Here is a 19,378-nt window from a genome sequence, read left to right as displayed (position 1 = left end):
ACGCGACCGAGACAAACATCCGGACATGAGTCAAGAGTGAGTTATAGACGGCCAAAACAAAGAGAATTTTGGTCATTGTTCAGACTCGGATAATACATAAAACAGAAATCATGTAAGTTATTCTTTCTGTGCGGCCCGGTACTAAATGACCCATGGATCGGTACCGGTCCCCGGACCAGGCATTGGGGGCCACTCCTCTGACATGATCCTGGAGTTTTTATTTTGCTATTATGCCATACAGTAAATCAGTTCCTCCAGGCCTTGGTGAGCTTCATTTGACTGGAGCCAAAAGCTGTGGGTGACGTGATGTCACAATCTCTTAGTCCACGAGCTGCCTCAAACAAAACACACAAACTCATAATGAACAAATTGTTTTATTAACAATGATTCAGACTTAGTATGTACTCAGGTAAAGGGTTAATTTATTATTTTGTAAAGTATTACTTTATGTTTTTGTTTGTTTTTTGTCTTTTTCTTCTTTTTCTCTTTCTTTCTTTTTATTTATTTATTTATTTTTTAGCAAGTTTTCAGATGAAGCCTGTTTGTTTCCATGGAGATGTAATTGCTTTGCCTGTATGTTCCACTGTATGTAACAAACACATTAAGAAAAAAAAATATACTGTATAAACATATATATCTCTGAAAACTTGAAAAACATGACTTCTAACTCCGAGATCTCCACATATCTGACAAATATGTGGCCTATTCTCTATCAGAAATCAGTTCCTGTGGCCTTGGTGAGCTTCATTTGACTGAAGCCGAACGCTGTGGGTGACGTCACACTCCCTTAGTCCACTTCTGCCAACAAGCTGTCTCAAACTCACTAATTCATAATAATCACCAATAGTTTTATTAACAATGATTCAGACTTAGTAAGTCCTCAGATAAGGGGTTAGGCTCAGGAGTTTGAGTTTTAATGAAGTAGTTCAGCATTTGAGAAGCTGACACGTTACAGCCGTTACACAGGTGGGAGGAGCTTGCCCGTTTTGAAGAAGTACTGTGGATAAGAACATTTTTTGGCCCCATATGTCAACGAGCACCGGCCATTGAAAACACTCTGATGCCATCTTGGATTCATCTTCCACACTTGATTGTAGTTCTGTGGTATCAGAGCGAGAACCATGAGGCCAACCATGAGAAAAAAAAAAAATAAAAGAGGCCAGGTGGTATTTGTCTTCTATGGGCTATTCAAATATTTACCATGTTACCTTTTATTGTTTTGAAAAATGTAATATTAACAGAAAACACCTTATTATCATGTTTATAAGGTTGTGTTTCAAATTATCACTCCCTTTGCTAAGGTACTCCTGACTGTAAGGAGGTTCTGAATTGCTCAAACATGCAAGGATGACATCTAAAAGCTCTTCAGACATGTTTTTACGGAAGCTGAGAGGGGTCACAACAAACGCAAACACCGCAACAAATACAAATGCGACAACACAACAAAAAGCCACAACAAACCAAAAAAAGAAATGACCGCGGGACTCTATTTTAAAGCAAACGCTGCAACAAATACAAACGCCACAAACGGTAAGTGAAGAAGAAGAACGACAACGTGAAAAGTAAAGGAACGGAGAAGTTGGAAAAGTAAGTTAACGTAATTTATTGTTTTATCATTATTCGTTTCACGTTGTAGTTCTTCTTCTTCACTTGCCGCTCGATCGGTCCGTCGGAAAATAGAGTCCCGCGCTCACTTGCGTTGTGGCTTTTTGATGTGTTGTGGCTTTTTAATGTGTTGTGGCATTTGCGTTTGTGTTATGGCGTTTGTATTTGTTGCGGCGTTTGCATTAAAATAGAGTCCCGCAGTCATTTCCGTTGTGGCTTTTTTTTTTGCCGTGTTGTGGGTTTTTTTGGTTTGTTGTGGCTTTTTGTTGTGTTGTTGCATTTGTATTTGTTACGGTGTTTGTGTTTGTTGTGACACCTCTCCGCTTCCATATGTTTTTGATGAGGGGACAACATTACAACATGGTAAAAAGCTCCAAAATATCCATTTTGCATGATAGTCCCTCTTTAACTTTTGCTCGTCGTGTTTGTGTGATTCTGAGCGCTGTCATTCCACAGTACACATAAATGTATTATAGTACTTTTAATAGTCTCCCCCTCTGCTTTGTTCCTATAATCGATAATTAGACTTGTGCTAATTATATGTTCTGGTTCATTACTGTCTCCTCCTCACTCACCTTCTGCATAAAACACATTTGTAAATCATCAGCGTGACCTTTGACCCCGCAGAAATAACACGCTAATGAAGAGACAATAGAAAAACTGTCTTTACTTTTATAACACACACTTCTCTTCAAATGAGTTTTAAAGCAGCAATTACGCAAATAAAGATATCAATTAAAGGCAGTAATTGAGCTGAGTCCCCGAGGTGTCAGGAAGATGACAGGTGCTCAGGGACCAGCGGAGAACGGGTTCAAACCACTATAAGAGGATATGATGTTGTAAGTATAATGTTAGAACGTGAGTGAGTGAAGGAAAGAGGACTTATAGAAGTGTGTACTCTCACGTATAACAGGGACTGCAGGATTAAGGTCAAAAATACAAGTTTACATCAGTTCTTATTGTTAGAGGCTTGTAATCTCATCTTGATGTGAGAAAATATATCATATTTTAAACTGAAGATGTGGAAAAGGCACATTTGAAAGTCCATGTTCTGACGGTTCTCATGTATTCAGAAGAATTTTAAGGTGCACTGAGTAATTTTTCATGTTATCGATGTCATTGTTAATGCAGGAGAAGTGACCCTCAGAATGTGTGTAACGTGCGTTTATCAGAACTTGAAAAACTTAAAAAACATGACTTCTTACTCTGAGATCTCCATATATCTGACAAACATGGCCTATTCTCTATCAGCAATCAATTCCTGCAAGCCTTTAGTGAGCTTCATTTGACTGGAGCTGAACGCTTTGAGACATTGAACATTTAGTGAAGACCCACTGTTACTGGCCTCGGCCCTTTAGAATTCGTTACTAGTGCTACTCTTCTTTTCTATTTGCTTTTGTGTGTGTGTGTGTGTGTGTGTGTGATGCACTCGGTCCACGGGCCCTGGACCCGGATGCACGGGAGCACCAGACGCCGGATGGAGGCTGGTGTCGAATCGTGTCGAGGATTGGCCGGTCACCCCTCCACCGCGGATGCCTGCTCGGGGCGGCTGGATCCCTGTGGCCAGCTCGCCCGTTTGTTTGATTTTTGGTTGTCTCATGTTGTTTTTATATATATATATATTTATATATATTTATATTTGTTGTTTATATATTGCCGCCTGTTCGTTGAGACACCTTTGGTTCACAGTACAACTTTAGTTAGATTTTGTTACGTTGTACTTAGTTAGGGCTCCTTAGTTTTGTACATTATTTTGTTTAAATCCTTTTTCTCCCCAAATTTCTGTGTTTTTTTTTTCCCTCTTCCTACACTGTAAATAATAAATGCACAATTTTAAGTTAAACCTTAAACATCTTGTTTTTTATGGTTACTTCCCTTTCTCTCCTAGCAAAGGGGACGTAACACCCACCAGGACAGTTCTGCTACATCCCTCTATGACCGACTTATACAAGGAGCTAAAGAGAGCGCTCTTTATGAACCTCCTGACATGTTCAAGTCGATCAGATCTAATTTAGATGAATGATTATCTTTGAAACAAAAGGTTTTGGATCAACACAAATGTCTTCCAGATGAAAATACAGTTTTTTTTGTACAAGTCTCTCCATGGCCGAGCACCAAAGTCCATCTGTGACATGTTAGTGCCACATGAACCATCTGCACTGTGAGGAGCTCAGGGACCGGCCTCCTGCTGGTGCCCAGAGTCACGACTAAACAAGGGGAGTCAGGGCTTCAGTTTTATGAGGCTAAGACCTGGAACAGTCTGAACATGTGAGACAGACTCGACTTTAACTCTGTTTAAATCCAGGCTCAAAATGTTTTGTTTAGCTGTGTCTGAAAATCTGAAAGATTTTCATTCTGCACTCTTCTCTCTCATTTAATATCTCTCTCTTTTTTAATTTCATGATGATTTATTTATGTTTTGATTTGTTTGTATTGTGCTTTTAATGGATTTCTTATTCTGTAAAGCACATTGTGTAACAATTATGCAAACTTGCCTTTTTTTTTTGAAGGTGCATTTTGTAACTTTTCTGATGGAGGGTCCACAACCTGTTAGTCTCCATGAGATTGCTTAGATCCATGTAATTGCTTTGCCTGTATTTTCCACTATATGGAATGAATATGTTTAAATATGTGTTGTTTTTTTTTAATTGCTAAAAACTTCAAAAACATGAATTCTTGTTCCGAGATCTCCACAGACCTGACGTACATGTGGCCTACTCTTTAAAAGTTACACAGTGCATCTTTAAGCACAATGCAATGCAAATGTGGTCACTTGTTTATTTAAAGTGTCCATATTGCACTTTTTTCTGATCTAAATTATAATGTAAGAACGACTCAATTATGTTCAGTTATGGAACAGTCACTGCAATGAGCTCAAACAAACCACTTCTCTTTTTCAATTCAGAATAATGTTTAAGAGAATAGTAATGGAAATAAATACGTCGGAAAATAGAGTTCTGCGGTCACTTCTGTTGTGGCTTTTTGATGTGTTGCAGATTTTGCGTTTGTGTTGTGGCGTTTGTATTTGTTGCTGTGTTTGCATTAAAATAGAGTCCCGCTGTCATTTCCGTTGTGGCTTTTTTGGCGTGTTGTGGCTTTTTTTGGTTTGTTGTGGCTTTTTATTGTGTTGTCACATTTGTATTTGTTGCAGCGTTTGTTGTGACCCCTCTTGGCTTCCGTATTCTACAAACTGAATCTTTTATTTTATGGCATCAGACTGAATTTAATGTATGTAACTGTAATGAGTTAAACATTGACTAAATAAAAACACATGGACATGAACATGTTGTTTCCTCATCAACAGACCTGGACATGTGTTTTATTGCATTCACACATGTTTAAATCTCACAAACCCTGCTCACTAACCCTGAGTTCTTCTCTACAGAAAACACTCTGTTCCACCTTGTGATGTCGTATATGATAATACAGGAAGCGCTCCACTGTGTTTTTAAACTCCATACACCTTTGCTTGAATCATTTAGATTAGGGGTGCTCAATACATCGATCCCGATCTACCAGTCGATCGCCAAGGTCGTGTGGGTAGATCGCCGTGTCTCGTCTCGGACTCGCGTTTGGACTCGGTCTTGTCTCTCACTCGAGGTCTGACACTCAACAAGTGTGATCATATTTCATTCCGGCCGCTGCTGTTGGTAATAAACTTGTAGCGGGTGCAGGAGTGTGTGGGGCGTCTCAGTGCAGCCTGTGCGCTCATTTGAAACCCGTGGAGACTCTACAGCACATCACAAACACACACGCTCCCTATGCACGGCTCGTCTGCGACAGCGTGTGCCCTCGTGTACCAGCGTGCATCACAGGGCAGGTTCAACTTCCTAAACATCCTACCTGTCCATCTGCCTCACATCAGCACGCCGCCCCTCGCCTTTTCACGCTCTCGCTCCTTCCTGCGTACAGCGAACACAAGCCCCTCCCACAGTGCGGCTGATTAGAAGAGCAAGACCAAACGTGAAGCAAAAACCAGTCTAAATTTGTGTTCCAGTGTTGGCACAAAGCAGGTCTACAGCATAGAGCGGATCTACAGAACAGACCTACTGCCACATTTGGCTGAAGTTTGTGTAACAAAAGTGCACAAATGCATCTGTGTTTGTCACGATGTGCGTTTGGTTTGGTAAATGTGCAGAGGCTGGTAAAATCACTGAAAACCAGAAAATAATGCAACTCCAGTTTGGAACTTTAAAAAACAGGTTTAAAAATCGTACCTACTTCCTTCACTTTTTTCACAGTTTTGTGTAAAGTGCCAGAGGAAGTTCTCTTAAAGAAGAGGTTCTCAAACTGTGGGGGAGGGTCCAAAAAAAGGGGCACAGAGTGTTTCAGTGCAGTTTGCTTGGCTTTGTATTAGGTAGATCATTTTGACTTGGTCATTTTGTAAGTAGCTCACATGATGAAAAAGTGTGAGCACCACTGGTTTAGATTATTTCAGCCCTGGAATTGCCATTCTCTACTAAACAAAAATCAAAAGGAACTTGAAAACTACCTCTTCATGACGTCACAAGGTGGAACAGAGCATTTTGAGCTTTTAGATGTAGACAGACACGTGTGAATTAAACAAAACACAACTCCAGGTCTGTTTTTGAGGAGGTAACAACATTAGAACTTGATTTAAAGCTCACGTGAGTCAGATTTGCATAATTTAGGACCTTTAACTTGCCTTTTGATAACTTATGCAGATCTTCTCCAGCCCTGTATCTCCACATCTTGTCCTCCTCTTCTCTGTAAACAAGTTCTATTTAATCAGGCTGTAGTTAATTGGTCAGAAGTCCAGCGGAAAAACAACACTAATCACTCATGTGTTTGTTAAAGGTGCAAAGCCACGTCTCGTAATGAAGCCGCGTGTTTCTGTCAGGACACGTGTGTGATCCCGGTTCCTCCCCGCACGAGTCGCCTCTCCGCACCTGCCCTCACTCGCAGCCCCGCGCAGGTCAGCCGCGATGGAGTGGGAGGAGGGCGATGGAGAAGGAGACGCCTGTAGCGAGACGCCTGCCTTTACGCGAGAGGTTAAGGCGCGTATCAATTAGCAATGCGCCGCCCCAGTCTTAGTTAATGACGTCCTGGTTTACCGATGCCTCTTCACAGCAATTAGCGCTTCGGTGTGAACTCCAGCGTGGCCCCGTATGCTTCAAGTCGCCACCCGTCCTCCTACACACACGCAAACAGCCCGTACGTACGCAAAGAAGCACTTCCATAGCTCCAGCTTGACCCCGAAAGGTGAAGGTATAGCTTGTTTTCGCGTCCCGTATTGCGTGGAGCGTGGAGTTTAGCGCTCGTCATTAACACGGGTCCTTTTTGCACAAACTAGTTTTTTTTTTTCGCTTCAAAATTTCCAGTTTGCCGTGCTGGTTTAGCTGGAGGAGAGCGGATAATGAGGGGAAAGGAGCGAGAGGGACCAAAATACGATTTAAAAGGCTACAAGAAGTACACGGCGAAAGCGAAGAGCGCGCGGTCCAGGCGGCGCACCCACAAGACAGCGAACATGCAAAGCTCCCCTCAGAATCAAACGTGATTTTTTTTTTCTCGCGGTAGGAGCTGGTAGTGTGAGGGTCAAGGTAAGAGAAGAAGAGATGTGAAAAAGATGGAAAAAAAAAAATGAACGTGTTGTTGGCCGGCGGAGGAGCGGTTTATGCTAACGAGCTATCGTGGACCTTCACCTGCGCAGCGAGCGTTTTGTGATGCTAAATATGCAGCGGGAAGAGCCGTGTAGCTAACGTGCTAATCAGGAGTGTATGAGAGGAGGGAGGAGGAGAGGCATGTCCAGGCTCTGTGGCTCTTACGGCACATTATTTGTGATTCATTATTCATGATACACAACAAACCTCACGTTGTGTGTGCTTTGTGTGGCCGAGTGTGGGGGAGGGCATCTGGTTTAAATCATATGTTGCCTAGTAAACAGAAAAATAATGGTTCTATATTACAAAATCAACTCTTACGAGCTTTAAGCCATGATATAATGTTGTTACCTCCTCAAGAACAGAGCTGGACTTGTGTTTTGTTTCTTTTTATTATTAGTCTGTCTACATCTGCAAAGCTCTAAATTTAGGGTCATCAAACTAAGGCCCACGGGCCAACTCCAGCCCTTCATGCCCCTTTGACCGGCCCTCCCAGCCTCTCTGCCCCCACCACCTGAACTGGCCCTATCAGGCAATCTTCAAAAGTGTCATGGCCTATTTTGTAAAATGACTTTTTGGCAAATGACAAGTCTGAATCTTGTATATGATTGATTCTTTCAATAAAAAAATATAAATAAATAAATAATATATATATATATATATATATATATATATATATATATATATATATATATATATATATATATATATATATATTATATATATATATGACATATTTCATCCAAATTCTCATCACCTGACGTTCTCCCTCCTCTGTTCCTCCTCTGCTCCTCTTCTGCTCCTGCACTCCTCCTCTTCTCCTCCTTTGCTTCTGTGCACCTCCTCTGCTCCTCCTGTGCTCCTCCTGTGCTCCTCAGAGGGCAGAGGGAGCTCGTGTCGTGATGTTGTGTCTGTGAAAAACACGGCTTGGCTTTTTAATTCTCTTCAGTGAATAATGCATCTGCAGAGTGTATAATTTATGTAAGTGGACATGCAATCAGTTCAGATTAACGCGCACGTACCACGTGCACGCCCCCGGGACGAGAGGGGAGAGAGGGGGATGAAAAGAGAAAGGAGGGAGAGAGAGAGGTGGGGGAGGGAGAAGAGAGAAGAGAGAGTGATGGTGAGAGAGAAAGAGGGAGAGACAACAGAGAGATAACTGAGAGAGAAAGAAAGGGGGTGAGGAGAAGGTGGAGAGAGTTTGATCGAGAGACAAATAAAACCCAAGTGGAGAGAGAGAAGCAGGGGAGTATGAGAGAGGTAGAGTAGTGAGACAGAGAGTAAGGGAGAGAGAGGGATGGAGAGTTTCCAAAGTGCTGCACAAATACATAATAACAATAACAAAAAGATAAAATAAACTACTAAAATAATACTAGTCTTAAAATAATAAAACCTGTAAAATAAAATAAAAACAAAATCAGAGAAAATAAATAAGCCAATAAATAAATGAATATACATACCGGCTTGTCAAAGCCTGAACCCGTCAGATCTCAGAAGCTCAGCAGGACTGGGCCTGGGCAGTACTTAGATGGAGACACTGGGAAAATCAGGAGCCACAGTGGGACACCAGTCACAAAAACTGCCGTTGTGTCCTTAGGCAAGACACTTCACCCACATTGCTGGTATGAAGGTGGTGTGTGTGTGAGTGATGGTGGTGGTCTGAGGGCCTGATGGTGCCGATTAGCATGGCAGCCGTGCTTCCGTCAGTATGCCCCAGGGCAGCTGTGGCTACAATAGTAGCTTACCATCACCGGGTGTGGAGAAAAAAAAAAAAGAATAATGAATCTATTAAAAAAAAAAAAAAAAAAAGCTCTGTAAAGCGTTTTTGTGACATATGTCTGTGAAAGGCGCTATATAAATAAAGACTTACTTACTAAATCAATAAAACCAATAAAAACACATAAAAATAAATGTAAAAAAACAGAGGAGCACACAACTCACGTGGTGTTAAAAGCCAGAGAATAAAAGTGTGTCTTAAGACGAGACTTAAAACTCTCCACTGTGGGGCTGATGGGACATGGGGGGGCAGATTGTTCCAGAGTTTGGGGCCGACCACAGAGAAGGTCCTGTCCTCCTGGTTTTAAGTCTCGTCTTAGGCACCAAGAGCTGGAACTGGCCCTTGGACCTCAGAGCGCAGGGGTATAAATTTGGATGAGGTCTGAGTCGTACTGTGGGGCCAGAACATTCAAAGCTTTAAAAACAAATAATAAAATCTTAAAATAAATTCTAAAATTAACAGGAAGCCAGTGCAAAGACGCAAGCATTGGGGTGATGTGCTCTCTCCTTTTCGTTCCTGTTAAAAGTCGCGCTGCAGAGTTTTGGACTCACTGTAGTGCTTGATAAAGTGCGTTTTGTGAGATGCCAGAATAAAGTGTGTTACAGTGTCCAGGTGTGATGAAATAAAAGTGTGCACAACTTGTTCAAAAAGTTTAAAAGATCCCAGTGAAGGTGTGTGGATTCTCTGATACAGATGTAAATACAAGATTGACTTTCACAGATTGTTTTGAACACTTTTGGATTCATTCTTTTCTTGTTAAAAGTGATGTCCACAAACCGAGGTGCTGGTTGTTAAAACTGCTCTGGAGGAAGTCATCTCCATTGCTTTGTCGTATGTTCCAGTGTGGCATTAAACTGACAGTATTTCCATGGAAACACGTAGCTGAAAAAAAAACTTCATTCACACTTGTTATGCAGAGACGTCCAAAGACAAACTCCACCTAAATATGCAGGGTTTGTTTTAAAGGGCCACTAAACACTAGAATCACTTCTTTTTTTTCTCTCAATTCTCTGTGTAAATGTGTCTAAAATAGAAACGTGTCTCTATCTCTGGCCTTATTTTGACATTTTAGTGCATATTTGTTCAAAATGGGACTTTTGGGTCAACATTGTGTCTGTAAAGGCCTCTTTACGATCAACTACAGTTACGACATTAGTTAAAAGTTTTGCTGCAGAGTTTTCCATTCACTATAGTCGGTAAAGTGTGTTTTGTGAGATGCCAGTTATCGTCATCCAGACGTGATGAAATAAAAGCGTGCACAACTTCAAAAAAAAAAAATACATAAATAAAAAAAATAACAATAATAAAAAGGTTTGACTTTGGATAAAAGCTGCAAATGACAAAAACTGGATTTTAAAAATGCCACTGATCTGTTTGTCAAATTTAAAAAATGTGGAACCAATGCTGTTTTACGTCGAGAGCGGGATTCAAACTGCCAACTGGACACTGTTGAGCGTGTGTGTGTGCGTGTGTGTGTGTGTATGTGTGTGTGTGCGCGTGTTTGTGTTTGTGTGTGTGTGTGTGCATGTGTGTGTACGTGTGTGTGTGTACGTGTGTGTGTGCGTGTGTGTGCGTGTGCGTGTGTGTGTGTGCGTGTGTGTGTACATGTGTGAGTCAGAACCGTCTCAGTAACAGTCAAAAGTGTAAAGTGTGTGTCATCTGCTCCGAAAAAGACCTACTGACCCAAACTTTGTGAAAAGATCAACTCAATTTGGTCATTTCTGCGGAGCGATGGAGAGATGGAGAAGAGACAGAGAAAAGGATAGATAGAGAGAGAGAGCAGAGGGTGAGGAGAGCGCCAAAAGAGAGAGAGAGAGCCCAGTGCGAAAAGGAACATGGTGGTGAGAAGGAGGGAGGAGAGAGAAACAGAGAGGGCGAGATGAGAGTGGAAAGAGGAGAGAAAAAGGGAGAGAAAAGGTGCAACAGGTGGAGAGAGGAATGGGAAAGAGAGGAAAAAATTTTAGTGCGAAAGTGGGAGAGTGGTAGAGGGAGAAAGACGGGAGGAAGAGGTAGAAGGAGTGAAATGAAGAGATGGGAAGAGTGGTCGTGAAAGTGGCAAGGAGATGAGGAAGAGAGGGGAAGGAGAGGAGACAAAGAAAGAGTGGAAAGAGGAAGGAGAAGAGAAGAGGAAAGAGAGGAAGGGACAGGGAAAAGATGGAGAGCAATAAAGAGAGAGAGCGAGGGAGCGTCTGGCGTGGGTAGTCCGTGTTTATGAAGTGGTCTCGGGGCAGCGCCGGTTTTTGGCTCGACTCTGTAAAAACTGGGCACAGCTCGGACACAGAAAAACCCAGAGCCCGGGAACTCAGCCAGGTCTCAATCTGGACTATTAGAGAGTGGAGTGGATCAGAGGGAAACGAGTGGAGAGAGGGAGGAGAGGGGAGGGGGGAAAGAGGGAAAGACGGGAGTGTGAGGAGGGTCCGGGGAAGACCAGGAACTCAGCCAGGTCTCAATCTGGACTATTAGGAAGTGCTGTGGATTAGAGGGAGATGTGCAAAGAGAGGGAGGAGAGATGGAGAGAGAAGAGAGGTGGAGAGAAGAGAGAGAGGAGAGGGGGAGCGGCAGGGAATGAGCAGCCTGCAGAGGGGCTTGTTGGCAGGGATGAGGATCAGACGTGTTGCGGTGAGAGCTTTTGGCTGGAGACTCCCGTTTGGACGACCGGACCCAGGACCCGGGATCTGAGCCAGGATCTGAGCCGGGAGCAGGGGCTGAGGCTGTAATGGGCATGTTAGAGCTAATTTAAAATGACAGAGAAGGTGCCCAAGGTTTAATTAATCTGCAATGATAATTATTCAAAGAGAGAGTTTAGTTTTTTGATTGACTGTAGTGTGACATGCACATGGTGGAGGAGAAGAGGTTCTACTCCGAGCTCATATCTCTAAAGCTGCACAGAGGGTTTAAAATAAAGGGATTTTAAGATGTGAAAAAAAGTGCAGAGACCACTGACACTTTAGGATTCTTTGTCTCACACTCAGATGAAGCCAGAGACACGTCACACTACAGATTTCAAGAAAGAAACAAGGTTGTACAATCTCATAGTTTCAGTGTTGTTACTAGGCTCACTCAAACTGGCCCCTCTTGGCTGTTGTAAAGTTGATCGTAACACATTTATCCATTTTCTTCTGCTTTATTCGAGGCCTGGTCGCAGTAGTGTGTAGAGAGATCCAGACTTCCCTTCGACACACACTTCCTCTAGCTCTTCCGGGCAGATCCCAAAGTCTTCCCGGGCCTCTTAGAACACCCTTGTACTCCAACATGGTGTTTGTTATGAACAAACTGGAACTGGTACACAAGTCCAATAACAAAACACACTCAGGTTCAGATCAGGGAGGTCGTTTCTTCTGATCTCCCCTCTCCAGGTGTCACTGGCATTGCCCATGTGGGTGCTGAAGTCCCCCAGTAGAACAACGAAGTCTTTGGTTGGTGTACTGTCTGTTATCCCTCCCAGTGACTCCAGGAAGGCCAGGTACTCTGCACTGCTGCACCACAGTGAGACCTGTCCCCGAACCAAAGGCACAGGGACGTGCCCCTCTCATTTGCAACACCTGAGCAGGGGGGGTATAAGTCCACACCAGCTCGGCGCCACTCTCCGTGGGCAACACCAGAGAAATGGAGAGTTCATCCCCTCTCCAGGAGTTGGGAACCAGAGCCCAAGCTGTGTGTTCTGAGCCCACAGGAGGGACGACCCACGTCATCTGTTCGAGCAGAGCCCGGCCGGCCCCTGTGCAGATTGTGGCTTCAGTTCTTCACTCAAACTGAAAACACTTTGTTCCACCTTGTGATGTCATGTGGTCAAACAGGAAGTGCTCTACTGAGTTTTTAAACTCCACACACCTTCACTAGAATCATTTGGATCATTTCAGCCCTGGGATCTCTACTGAACTAAAGATAAAAGGAGCTGTTCACTTGAAAACTCCTGCTTGATGACATCACAAGGTGGAACAGAGCATTTGAGCTTTGGAGATGTAGACAGTCTAATAATCAAGAGTTACTCAAACATGTGTGAGTGAAAGACACAATGTGTAATTTAGGAGCTTTAAAATGTATTCAAGATTCCCAAGTATAAATTTGTAATCAACAAAGCGTTTGTGTAGATTTGTATTTGTTAGCTCCTCCTTCATGTCTCCTCTCTTTGTCCACTCCATGTACAAATCCACACACATCATAATAAAAACAGAAAACCTTGTCTTGGTGCAGTTATTGCCTGTGTTGAGTCCAGACAGTGGATTTGGTCTCCATTTTCTGCAGACCCTCTGAATATGCATGTGACACAGAGCACACATCACCGCGGCTCACGGGGTTTAACATGCAATAACAGAAGACTCCTCTGACACTCAGGTCCACTCTCTATATGAAGAACCAGACCAGGATTAGGCCTGGATCCTGCACACCGGACTGAGACTCAACCAGAAGGGGGCAGAGAGGAGGAGATTTGAATGACAAAATATAAAACCACTGCACAAATAGGAGAAATGTGTGTATATGAGGATTTTACTGCTGCAATGCATTACTGAGACAAAGACCTCTGGATAAGGCTCTTAAAGTTCAGGAAAAAGCTCCAGGTTTTCTGCCAAAATTGATGGGCTATGTTACGTTTTGGTCCACCTGCTTCACCTGTCTGTTGTTATGGTTACAAATATCCAGACAAACCTGTATTCTTCATGGAGTGGGTTCACCTCTACACAGATCAGACCTGTAATTTAGCCTGTTAGCATCACCTGTTCATCTCCATGGAGATAGATAAGTTTAATGGTGTACAGTAGGGGTGTCAAACTCATTTTGGTCCGGGGGTCGTATCCAACAGACTTTAATCCCAAAGGGGCCGGATCAGAACTCATGTCATATAAACCCCAAAAATAACAATAAGTTCAAATATTTGTGCAGAGAAACACAAATCTATTACAGAAATCTTTTTTAATTGATGAACTCTTTCTTTTACAAAATATTATAATATTACGAACAACCTGAAACTTCAAGAAAAATACAATTTCAAGACAATGTTTGAACATGAACTTGTTTAACATGTTTAACTTGTATGTAAATAGGAATAAGTCCATTTTTGTTGTAAAATCCTGCACTCGGCTCCACTTTTCTCATGTTGGACATTTTTCTGATGAGGGTGTCACGGTCAACAGTCAAAACGATCGTCCTTTAAGAGCGTTTGGAAAGAGACAAGTCTTCATTTGTGCTGCTCTGGTGGGAGGGGCCACGTACAGAGACGCTGGAGACGCTGCTGTGATAAACACCACAGAAAATTAAGATTTTAATAAAAAATATAATTAAAATATTTTAGTAGAAAATCAGCCGAGGGCCAGATTAAAGGTCTTGGAGGCCGGATGTTTGACACCTGTGGTGTACAGGCAGGTGGCAGAAAAGTTCCACAGTGCACTTCTTTGTATGGAAAATCTGTTCTAAAGCTGTGCACATGTCTGAAAAATCATGCATGTGCATTATTGTCCTTCTTCCTACGGGATTTGGGAAAAGCTTAATATACCAGTTAACCCCATTAGCGGTGCATTACATACGTCCCGACCAAATAACAGCAATTGGTTAAATTAAAGTCAAGCGAACTAATCCTAATGATGCGAGGTCAGACGATTTCCACGAAGTGAAACTGGACCGAGGAATCAGATTAGGTGGAAATGGTGAGAAAATACAATCATCTATACGACACAAAGCTCAGTGACTATAGAGACGCCAATTGGAAAGAAATTCAGGGAGGGAGGTCACGGATATTTTAGGCTCAGATGAAAATCTGTGTAGAAAATCCAAAAGGCGGGTCACCACAAAAAGAGCTGGAGGACTCACTCGATTTACCCTTCGATTTTCTTCCGACTCCCACTTGGACCTCGGATTTGACGTCATGTCCGAGCTTGAACTGTATTATTATATTTAGCATGTTGGACTTGGAGAGTAGCGTGTCGACTCACCACAACACCAACGACCAAACCCACAGGCAGTGGCCCAGACGTGATGAGGTACTGCAGTAATACCAGTGACTGAAACTGTCATTTAAACCACCAAAGTATCCAAACACAATGAAAACACACTCAAAACACTATTTACACTAATCCATGCTCAGTCTACTTTTTTCTGCCACCGAGTTCCTAGTTGTGCCGTTCCAGGAAAAGCAGCATGTCGCGTGTGTCACTAGGCAACTTCCTCAGAAAACCAAGTCGAAAGGATAATCGTATACAGCGACACTCTTGACTCACTCGTGATGTATGTCCAGACGCTAGTCTCGGTCGTGTGAGACATTAACGCTAATATTAAACTCATAAGCTGCAAAATGAGTAAAAAACATTATTTATTTTGTATTGTATTGTATTAAATTTACAAAATGCCACAGTTTTTGTGTTGGTCGTATCATTTTATTTTGTCATATTTATCCGCTACACCACAGAGCCAAAAAGGTTGGGAGCCGCTGCTGAGTTTTATTTAAGTTGCATTTATTTCAAAAATTACTGTAACATGATCACATTTAAAGGTACTCTATGTCAGGGGGCATTACCCGTCTGACATTAAATTACTGATGTTAAAAAATGCCCTCAGAAACCTGCTTTCTTCTGGGAGTAGGCCTGTAACGATAAACAATAAATCGATTAATTGTACGATAACTTTTAACAAGCTCGATAACTTTTCCGGCCGCGATAAATTCTCTTTTCGTGCTTGGTTGTTTTCCTCGCTCTTTCTCGCTCTCACAGTTCATCGCCGAGTGCTAAAACAAGTTACGATGCCAAATTAACACTGGTGAGCAGAACACGTCTCAACAGTCACGTGCATCAAATGCAGCGAAATGCAAATGACGAGAAGAAATGTCTCAAACCCCAACAGCCGATAAACTCATACCCCATACAGCGACACAACTAGCCCCGCCCCTAGGAGAGCCTGAAATCCCACAAGAAACCAACACCATACCGGACAGGACAGTGGCTCCCTCAAAGCAAAATAACATCCTGTGTCGCTGTTAATACAAACATTTAAATTATCAAAAACGCCGAGGCCACAGCAGCAGCCACAGAGAGACGAGACACAATATTCCAATGTAAGTCAACGACTAAAATCACTTTTAAGGACAATTTTGTTACAGAGACTTAATAATCAGTTTTTTGTATTGCTTTGGTTGTATTTGGTTCAACAATGGTTTATTCAAGTGTATTTTTGTTGACAAGTCCTCGCTGTGAGCCAGACACATTAGACTAATCCTGTGTTAACAAGTCAGTTTCATTTAAGCCTGTTGTTTTTGGTTGTCTTGCAGTTCCTGTGTTATCGTATTTTCCGGGGTATTAGTCACTCTAGATTATAAGACACACTGTCATTAAATGGTCTATTTTTGAACTTTTTTCACAAATAAACCGCACCGAACTTTAAATGAAACCCAACAGTGTGATGGGTGAGTGGTTTTGTTTGTTTGTTCGTTCACAGTGACTCTGGGCTTTGTTCAGTTGTGGCGTGTAGGGAGGGTGTGTCTGTCGCTGGATTGTCGGTGTGTTCACAGTGACTCAGTTGTTCAGTTGTGTCTAGAAGTGGCACATTGCACTCGCTTTTTCGGTTCGTTCCTCCGTTCCGTTCCTCGTCGGCGTGGAGTGATGAGTGTGTCTGTGGGTGTGTTTGGCTGTGTGGTCGCTGTCTGCTCCGTGTGTGTTTGTGTGTTCTGTGGGTGGTGTGTCTTTGTAGTTTACTGAAGTCGTGTTGGGACACCTGAGTGGATTTGTGTATGGGGCGCTCTGGATTGTGGCGTGCGGTCATTTTTTGATGGGGTTGGAGGCTTAAGAGTGTGTACTGTAATACTGTAAATGTTCTTTAGAAAGTAAAGTTTACTGATCTTTGAAATGCTGTGTTTACATTTTTATTCCATGGTCATTATATAAGTTGATATTTGTCTCAAAATGTCAATATTATCATTTATCGCAATAAATTCTTGGTCAATCAATCATCAAAAAAGCTAAATCTGTTATCGTTACAGGTCTATCTGGGAGTGGATTCACCTCTCCACAGACCTGACCTGTAATTTGGCCTGTTGGCATCACCTGCTGTCTCCATGGAGATAGATATGTTTAATGCTGTACAGTCAGGTGGCAAAGTTTCACAGTGCAGCTTTATGTGAACCGCTCAGCACAGGCGTGTGAAGTCGTGCAGCTGCCCCGTCCTCTTTTACACCTCTTGTAACATACTTGACGAGGAGCTTTTAAAGATTAGCATTAGCTTCATGGTTTAAGAGCTCTTTAAATTAGCGGCGTCCAGGGTCAGCCTCATTACAGATGCCATTAGCGACATTAGCGACCGCAGCGCTACAAGGAAACAGTTGTTTAAGAGCCGCTAAGTGATGGAGCCATGCTAACGCTAACGGTCCATCCGAGACTCACCTGAACCCGGGGGACGAATTAGCCACAAGAGCGCTCTGTTTTCACCTGCTGCTTAATGCTAACACATGCTACGAGGACGACGAGGACTGCTCACTTATACTTACTTGAGTCACTTTTGAAAGAAATTAGACTTTTCAGAGTACTTTTTTAGCGGCATACTTTTACTCCTACTTAAGTTTTTTTGTTTGTTTTTTTAATTGTATTTTTTATTTTTTTATTGAAGTATCAGTACTCTTACTTGAGTAACCATTGTGCTTCCTCTTCCTCTGTGAGTGAGTGTAAAGTGACTAAATCTTTCTGTGAGTATCTGAAATGATTTGTACATTTGTGTTTCTTGTAGCTTCTTCAGATTTGTGTCCTTTCAAAACATCCAATTTTGTTATTTACACTGTTGGGCAAGTGACATTAAAACTAGAATGTGTTATTTATGACTTGTTAGTGTCATTTGAAAGTCATTAGTTACATTACAATATTACTGCATTTAAAATGTAAAACATTGCATTACTATTACAGCACTTTTTAGTTACTCTCACCGAAATAACTGTGAAGATGCTGAACTGGACTGAACCAGGACTAAACCAAAACTGAACCAGAGCTGAACCCGGATTGAACCAGGACTAAACCAGAACTAAATCAGATGTAAACCAGGACTAAATCAGAGCTGAACCAGGAGTGAACCAAGACTAAACTAGGTCTAAACCAGGTCTAAACCAGGACTAAACTAGGACTAAACCAGGACTAAACTAGGTCTAAATAAAAGGTCTAAACCAAGACTAAAACAGAGCTGAACCAGGACTAAACTAGGACAAAACCAGGTCTAAACCGGGTCTAAACCAGGACTAAACCAGGTCTAAACCAGGACTAATCTTGGACTAGAACTTGGAATCTATTTCCGCCCCTGAGAGAACCCTGAGCCCATGGAACAGGGTGTCTACAAGGCGCGAGTGGGCGTCAGCTGCGAATCGCCCCGTGGAGTGTGGAGTTCTGTGCCCGTCCTTTCGTCCGCGGTCACCTGACGGTCTACATGGGCTCGTCTCCTGCATTTCACTGCTGCTGATTTCGCGGTGATTTTGCGAATTATTATGAAGAAAAACGAAAACCCCACCACTTCAATCCATGTTAAAAAAGTATTGTAATACACATTACTGACATTTGTACTGAGTAAAATATATTTTTTTTCCCCCTGTAATGCCATAACATTACTGCGTTACAGCAAAAAGCAACAAATTACAGTCATTTGTTACTTTATAACACGTTACTTCCAACACTGGTTATTTATTTAATGTGTTGTAACATTCACTTCAAATGATAAATCAGATTTTATGTCCTGACAGTTACTCTTTAAGTTACTCTTACTTGAGTAGTAGTTTCCCCAAACACTGTTTTACTCTCACTTGAGTAAGTGGTCCACTATTTTTACTTTTGCATTAGTATTATTATGAGTATTGTTATTTTGAACTCTTACTACTAAGTTACTACTAAGTGACTCTTGCTTCAGTACATTTTTTGGCTACTCTACCCTCCTCTAAGTGATGGATCTAACACTTTTCTTATGTAGTAGTGATGCTCTCAGATGATTGTAGCTGCGGTGGAAGCTCACTGTTCATGAGGTGATCAGAGCTGGTTGGATTGTCCACAGGGGAGACATGAGTGAAGTGTAATGTTAGAGCAGAGACTCTAAGAGCTTCTTCAGTGAATACTCAGACCATGTGTAAGTACAGGACATGTGAGGACTTCATGTACCTCTCACTATAATCACGCTGAATGGAGACTTGAATGGAAATGTTTGGATTAGGTCAGATGGTAAGGCATCTGACTTAAAGATGTGATAAAGGAATATGCAAATCAGTTAAAGGTGGATTGTGTGACTTTTCGTGCTACTCTCCATGTTCTACAGCTCAGCATTGTAGAGACAAACACTGCATTTATCCACTTACAGGTGTGTGACAGGTGAGTTTAAGGCCACACTGTGGAACATTCTACAGTCAAAGTAATGACATTGGTGCTCACTA

This window comes from Boleophthalmus pectinirostris, unplaced genomic scaffold (assembly GCF_026225935.1).
Source record: "Boleophthalmus pectinirostris isolate CB_2022bp ecotype Guang Dong unplaced genomic scaffold, ASM2622593v1 HiC_scaffold_5, whole genome shotgun sequence".
Taxonomy (NCBI): domain Eukaryota; kingdom Metazoa; phylum Chordata; class Actinopteri; order Gobiiformes; family Gobiidae; genus Boleophthalmus; species Boleophthalmus pectinirostris.
The sequence above is the reverse complement of the archived record's forward strand: the minus strand, read 5'-3'. Positions refer to the sequence as shown.